Consider the following 8,378-nt stretch of genomic DNA (forward strand, 5'->3'; position numbering starts at 1 on the left):
AGGATATTCACTCAAATTCCTCCTTTGTCAGCAGGTGTCTCCTCTCAGATCCTGGATCCGGTGATTGGAAATAGCCCAAAGGAAATAGGAACTTTTGGAGCTTTCTAGACAGCCAACATGTTTTGTATAGTGGATAATATGGCTCTAACATGTAAGCACTATCCTAGATCTTTAAAAGAAAACATTTCTGGGACATTGCGTTAAAGTAACATTAATATGAACTGCTAATTTCCTATTTACCAGCCACTGCACTGGATGGTGTTATATCTCAGGGTTTCATTATTCAATGAAAGCATTATTATTAATATGAAGTGACTCCTAAAAGCCTTTGGTTAGAGGGATAAAGACAGAATAGACTAGTACCTCATTTTCAAGTACAGACTACATTCGTGTGTGCGTGTGTGTGTACACTCAGATAAAAACAGAAGCTTTCTTTTGCAATCCTAAAGATCCCTTATCAGGAAGAAAAGTGGACTAGCTATGAATTAATGGGTGACGGATTAGCTTAACCAAATACTTGCATATTATGGGCCTATTAATGAGAACCTCACTCACCTTAAATAGACCCTCTAATGGCACTACAGGGATGTTAAACCACAGTAAACTAAGGATTAGGAGTAAATTAATGGTGCATTAGATACTGCACATTAACTCCCCATTAATTAACTGTTAATATGATCTAAGGGTAAGAGACCTTACTCCACTTTCCAGGTGAGGTAAGCTACGCCGCCCAACAGTATCGTTAGTGTAAACTAAGGCTGTAAACAGAAGTCTCAGCGGAGGTGGTTCTGACAGATCCCAGTAAAAAACCAGGACAAAAGAGGAGCAACACGGCCCTTTACACGTGTAGTCTTTCCAATCCGCAATGCTTCTCCTCCGCCAGTAGATAGCCAAGTAGGGCGTACAGCCTGACAGGCTCGTCCCTGGAATGATTAGCAGCGAACTTGAATGAGCCACAGTTAGCTTAGCTGTAGACAGCATGGGGGAGAGGGGAGGAAGGGAAGGATTGGAAAGGGTCAGCACATTTTATCTGGCATACTTCACAGGTACTTAAAGCAGGACAATGGACTGGCAGGGATGTTGCATCCCAGGACAAAAGGCTTTTGCCCAGGATAAATGCCATGTCTGTTTATACCCCAAGTATCCGCACTGGGAGTTAGTACAGATGAACCAGTTTTCAGTAATATTCCAGGGTGGACAAGTTTTTGATACCTGGGATCTAAACACATTAGAAAGTGATATTCAGCATGTGGAAGTTCTGCCATCTCAGGCCTTACAGGTACTTTAATTTATATTCAAAGTTTCTGATTTTAATTTTGTCTCTGCCTAGCCTCCACTAGTGTGTTCAGTGTTTCCAGGAGCAGTTAATTGCACCTGCAGTTGTATACATTAAGATGCTTAACTATGTGATTTACAGCTGCAGTCAGATCGTTAGGCTTATCAATGGGTGCAATTGCAGGCTCAATTAACTGAGCCCAAAATGTTGTAAACATTTTTAACTGCACTTGCTAGATTGAGACCATCACTTGGGAGGCCTCTTTTTGAAAATCCAGGCCAGTGGCATCACTGGGGTGGGGCAACAGAGACAACATAGGAGGGGAAGAGGTAGGAAAAAAATGTTTACCAAACACAGCCACGTAATTATGACACTGGGGCAGTGACAGCTGGAAGTTACAGCTGCCCTGGGCACCCAGCCACATCATTACCCACACCCTCTGACCCACACCCTCAGGACCACGCATGCAAGCCTGTAGTAGTATTAATCATATAAAATATCAACAGGTCTTAAATCCTAGATATGTGTAAGTGCCATCCTAGATTTGTGCCTCGAGTTCTATTTCCATGAGGTAGCTGTACCGTTCTAGTCACAGGAAAGAACCACGAGGTTGAAGTGGAGATGCTGTTACACTAATGAGTTTAATAAATATAAGAGGAGGACAGGAAAGAGAAGTAGCCTTGAAAAATATTTGCCAAACAAGCCCTGCAATCATAGTGTCAGTAGAGGAGCTACCTGCTTTCAGTACACACATTGAGGCATTAGTTCCATGTACGTATATAAAGCATATTCACTATTCAGGTTTGTTCTTTACCATACATCTTTGGAAAAATTAAGCTGGTAATTTTTTTGCTACTTTATGGATTTTTAAGAGTTAGAATGAGCAGTGTTTACATGAATTGAATATAAAATCAATTCTATCTTGATTACATTTGACTTCAATGAGTACTAAGTAATGCTTCTTCCATTTAATCAGCGAACAGTGTTGTAGCTACACTATTTGCATTTTAATCAAAAATTCTCTCAAGATCCATCAAAATAGCAGCAGCAAGAATCTCCATTTAAGTGCTCAGAAATTAGGTTTTGCTTCTAATAATGAATAATAAAATGTAACCTGTTTTGCGTTATTTTGCACTTACTTTTGTAAAGCCTACTATAATATACAAAGTGGGTAAAAACTCCTGGGTTTTATATGCTCCCCAATAGATAAGCAGGTATAGCTGTGTGTGCGCATGTGTGTGTGTGCACATGCGCACACACTTGCATGCATAGATAGATAGATAGATAGATAGATAGATAGATAGAGTTTTAGTTGACAGTTTTTGTCTCACCTGTAAAGGCAAAATCTCTTCAGAAAGATAGAATGAGATCTTTTAATCTGAACATAATATTCCAGCTGTTTGAAAAGCAATATGGTTTATCGTTACACCGTATCATTAAAAGAAATGCAATATGACCTCATAGATGATAGCACCACTTTCATTTTACCCACGAGCAAGCACAATATGATTTTTTTTCCCTCATGTTTGAAGAATCCTATTCTGGACCAAATATATCCCCCACCATAGTTCAACCATAGTCTGAATGGAGCTATGCTAGGGATAAATTTGGTACATTAAATAAAATTACAGCATTTTGTTTCCATATAACACTTCTGTTTTGAACATTCACGGAGAAGCAGCAGTGAGAACACAATGAGGAATGAGTTTCAAAAGGTGTCTTTTCTGAATTACCTTGCAAATTACAAAGTCATGTTAAAATTGAAACCTGGAAAAATTATATTTCTTGCTCTTGCTTGCCAAGATACAGGTTCAGTGGCAAAGCATTTGAAATGTGTCTTGTGATGACTGCAACTCAGTCTCCCTTAATATAGTGGGGAAAAAAAGATGATGATTTCTGGCTGGAAGGTGAGTCTGTAAGATTGTATACAAAGCTGTGGGGAGCTAGGAGTCAGGTCTGAGTCGGTCTAATGGGTCACTTTGTGCCTTCCTGTTCAGGGAGACTGAATTTCTCAAAGTTGCTTGAGGACTTTGGGTGCCCCATTTCATTAAAATGACCACACATTTTCCTTGGATAGTTTTGAAATCTTCAACTTAGGTGCATATGCATGCTACATTTGTGCAACATCCTGGATCACCTCAAGGAACATTAGATTTCACGTGCTTGCCTTTGCACACCCATAAAGCAGCAGGGTACAATCCAGCCCCGAGCAAGCTCTGACCTTGTTCTTTGTCCTGTTGCCTTCTCTTGCCCTTTATCGGAGCTAGAAGCAATCCGGCCTATTGTCTTGTTTTGGTTTGTTTTCTTGAGTGCTCTGTAAGTTGGACCTTTAATATACACTGGGAGATGTTCCCCTAGTTCAAGCCATCAAAGCAAAGAAGTAATTGTAGGACAGCCGTTTCAGGAGAGCCTGAAAAGAAGGGGTCATGCCTGGGGTTCTTGTTTTGCAGCTCTTAGCGGTGGTCTCTTCTCATAGCTGATCATAGCTCATAGCTGAGTTGTATCATCAATAGCAGTGATAAAACTTGAAAATTGGTATTTTTAAGCAACATCTAGCTTGTATTGAAACTCACGTATAACTCTTTACAGTATACATTTCTCCTTCTGTATGTAGTCTCGGCATCTCATACCTTTTATTTTCTTTTACAGATTCTTTTCCTTTATAACAATAATACCTTGTTGCATCTTTGCTTGTCCAACTACCCCTACGTGCACTTCATCTTTTGGATTCTGCTGTTAACGATTTCTGATTTTTCTGATTAGGCCTCCTGTTCAAATGAGCTACATCTAATTTAATCAGCAAGCTACAGCTCCAAACCTTGTCTTTTTAATTAAACACCATAGAAACCTTGTAAAAAATTATTTGCTTCAGTGCTAAAAGATATCCTAAAGTTATTCTAATATAACTAAAATCAAGAAATCTCTTTTAAAAGCATCTCATTTGATCACAAACTGGCCATGTCTAAAACACTAAAGTGTGCATCACAACTAAACAGGGCTCATGTGAAATATTTAAATTAACACCAGATTCTGGCAGATAAGTATAGGTTTACCAGCTTCAGTGAAGTGACCCCAATTTACACCAGCTGAGACTCTCACCCAGTTAATTATTTGCATGACTCATTTCAACAAACTCCTGGGCTCTCAATCTGATTTTAGTTTACTTTGCTGTAAGCCCCAGAGATGAATCTGCAACACTGATATTATGAAATCAGGCAGGCTCTTGCCCATGTAATTGTTGCTCCCTGAATGCCCAGGAAAAGGCACTAGTGGAAATGTAAATCAGAACAGAAACACGCATTTTCCCATTGCATTTCAGGGGCATCGTAGGGCGTAGGCAAAGTGGATTTTACACTTGGTTTGCATTTACATAGCTGGATCAAAGTCTGTTCATGACACTTTTTGCTTGCTACCTGTTATGGAATATTTCTGTGTTCTCCTTATTGTTGCAATGAGTGAAATTCCCTCTGTTTCATCCACTCTTTAAAATATTCCCTTCCCTTTGCTTACTGCCATCCCTTGTTCTACTTATTTTTGTAGCTTGTATTTATACACCAACAAATAACCACTAAAACTGCGAGCGAGCCAAGCTGCACTTGCCCTGAGGGAGGAGAGGCAAAAGCAGCCTTATGCACCTTCCCAAGACTGCAGGAGACACCTCCCAGCCATGGCCGTGCTGCCTCCCTTGGGCAAGGCTTGACACGGCCTTGGAGAGGTAGCTCTGTGCAAGCGGGGACTCCCCTATATAGAGGATAAGTCTTAGCTGTCCCAGTAAAAGAAAGGCTCAAAGGAGTCATATCAGGGCCAAAAATAGTCACGTTTTTGTCTCTCTCTCCCTTGCCCTAGTTGTATCCTTACCATTTTTCCTCCCTTTGTGCTTCACTCCTACAGATGTTGTTTGAAGAAAAGTATGAAGCCATTTTATCTACCATGGAGCTGTGCTCCACTGAGCCTGCTGATGATGTTAATGACCCTGCTGGCTTCTTACTATTCCACTTCTTCATGCCCTACATGCTGCATTGCTATGGCAACATGTATCTGATGTTCTCCAGCCTTCATTTGGAAAGTAGCATTCCTTATTTGTTTTTACACTTCTATCGGAGGCATGGCAAGATGTTGTAAGTCATTTTCGATGTCGTTCCTGAGAGGATACACACTCCGAGCAGTGCACACTGCAAGAAACACTGAGGACCTACAGTCTTTTTCTTATTATTATTTCCAAAATAGGCTTTGGTTTGACTCTGACTATATCTTCTCTACTGAACCACCTGTTTCTCATAGGAATTTTTCTCTGATGCATAAGTCCAGTCAGTTTTTCAATGAACAAAGCACATAAACTCTGCACTGAGAATTGAGCACACATCACAGAGGCACATAACAAGGAAGGGCTCTTTCCGTGCTTGTATCTGAATTCTTCTATCCCATGATCATATCTGAAAAATGTATCCCCAGCTCGGTTCTGATTGGTGCATTCAGTGACATGCTAAAGTGTCATTGAACTCAAGGTAGAATCAACTCACATGATTTTTTTTAAATTAGCCTATTTTCTAAGGTCTGCAGAAGTTTTGTACACTGAGTGTGGCTGACCTATACACCGGTTCTTCAAATGTGGTTTCCTTGTACTGGCCTTGCTATTTCTGGCTAGGTAGGATCATAGTCATTACTAAACAGTATTTTTGAACAAAATTGGAATTATATAATCCATTTCACTGGTGGCAAACATCAAACTAGATTTGACCTAGTTGCCTACATCTCTCCCGTCTGTAGATAAAAGCATGTTAGTCGCTGTTGTACACTCAAAACTGTACTGTGCATGACTACTCCGACTTAACATACTTGGGAATGATATAGGCTCACAAAGGCTTGATCCTGTTAGATCCTGTTAAGTTCCCCAGTAAAGGTACAGAAGAACCTCAGGTCAAAAGAAGACTACTTGTGGACTCAAGTATCATTAAATGCTGTCACCATACAAAACACTAGAAAGCGCCTTATTGCCCATGTACAATCTCCTTACTCACAGATGTGTAGAATGAAAAAAGGACAAAGCATGGGGGTGGCAGAGCAGAGACAGGATTAAATATCATCTTATCACGCTAAGAAAATTCTTATGGATTTTTATTGCATTTAAGCAACTTGCTGGCTACACGGGAGAGCTCTCATTAATATAAAATCCCTGTCCCAATTTTCACTTCCACATGCACAACACTAGATACCCCTATTGTACAGAATCAAGTCAGAAATACAATAGAATATCACTTAATATTGAACCTCAAGAACCAGTAAATTACCTAATAGCTGTCATCATCTTAACCTCTATGGCTGCACTATATTTTTCCCATTATCTTGCTATGATTTATACCCCTTAACCACTGCTGGTTTTCCACCTGTGATTGCTAGCTCTAATGTTTCTCAGCCTACTGCCATCTCCCTGAGACCACTTTATTAGAATTTTTTCCTTCCTTCAGCAATGGCTATCAGGAGAAGTCTAAATAAAGAGTTCACGGCAGAAACCTTTGGGAACCCAGACTTTTCTCCTTCGTGTTTTCCATTCCAGCTCTTCAGCCAGGTCTATAATAAGCAATGCTCTTCTACATCAGCAAAACACTCCAAGAATGGACGCTGTTTATATTGACAAAACAGCATTTTTGCCAGTACTGCAAGCTCCATCCCCCTCCCAACAAAAATACGTTGCATCAGGCCAGGCAGTTTTGCCAATAACTCCATCTTCACCATCAACTTCCACTGGGATGCCTGTGTCAGTTGGGGGTCACACCCTGAAGGATAAAATGAGAAAGACTCTGTCTGGGGCAATGCAGCAAGGTTTTAATTTTGGCTGAAGTTCCAGAGACGTGGAAAACAGCAAAGCATGATGGAGTCATTGGGTAAAAAAAATGTCACCTCAGAGCTTTCGTTCCTAATTGTGAGATTTCTTGGTGTAAGTGGCTTGGAAGAAGAACACATAAACATGGTCCTGAAATTCCTAGGCAGGGAAATTTAATTATTATAAGCAATGCAATGAATCTGCTGCCTCATTACTGGATATTCCTCCTAACTTCACAGAATAAACAGGAGGGAAAGGATTGAGTCTCAAGTCATTCTGGGAGGGCCGTAGGGTATTTTGGCATCCAGCCAGTAGGTGCCTTATGAATGGAAAAAAGGAAGCAAGAAAGCAGTCGAGCAAGAGTGCAACCTGGTTGTAGAAAAGGGGCCAGGTAATACACAACCCAAGAGCTGACCTCAAGAAGTTGCAGGTGAAGGGAGTTGAGCTAGGGGACAGGTTGTCACTGCCAGGAGTCCAGCCACGGCACAGGGAGTGTCCTGCAAGGAGCAGTCACAAAGCAGCTGCAGATGTTGGCAGTAGAGCAGCATGGAAAGGGGTCCCAAATGGCACGACAGCACTGGGATTGGGCTTTCTCTGGTTGCTTGGATCTACGGGATATTAATAATTGTCCTTTAAGTAGAGGTTGGACTACAGATGCGATTTAAGTAGCAGGCCTGAGAAGCCCCAGGAAGCAGTTACCTTGGTAATTCCCCATAGAAGTCCCCTAGGGCCTGAGTAAGAAATGACTGTGTGGAGCTCTTGCTCTTTGGCCCTTTGAACTGTTGGACCCAGGGTGCATGCACCCTCTCTGCTACTCTTGGTACAAAAGCTTCCCCTCTCTAAATCCAAACATGAGAGCCCAGTCCCCAAAGTGCAAGCACAGGGAAGTGGACAACAGGAAGAAAGAAGAGGACAGTGATGCAGCTGGACCTGGAGACAGCGAGAAGGACAGCAACAGGATCAGCAGCAGCGGAAGTGACAGCGACAAGGACAGTGAATGAACTGAGAATGCATACCCCTAAATTGGGGCCTTGGACTAAGGGACTGTGTTTGGGTTAGGGAAGGGAAGACCAGGGACCTGCTCGTATACAGGCACATGAATCTTTCAGTTGAAGACTGCATCAAACTAGGACTGAGTGAGATTCAGGGGTACTACAGAAAGATAGTAGAAGGTGACAGGGAGAAGATGGAAGAGATCATATGGACGAGAGAGGCTGGCTCAGACTGTTCAGAGGCAGGACCACCAGAGACAGTGATGATGATGATAATGAAGGAAATGAT

This window comes from Alligator sinensis, unplaced genomic scaffold, assembly GCF_000455745.1.
Source record: "Alligator sinensis unplaced genomic scaffold, ASM45574v1 scaffold1598_1, whole genome shotgun sequence".
NCBI lineage: Eukaryota > Metazoa > Chordata > Crocodylia > Alligatoridae > Alligator > Alligator sinensis.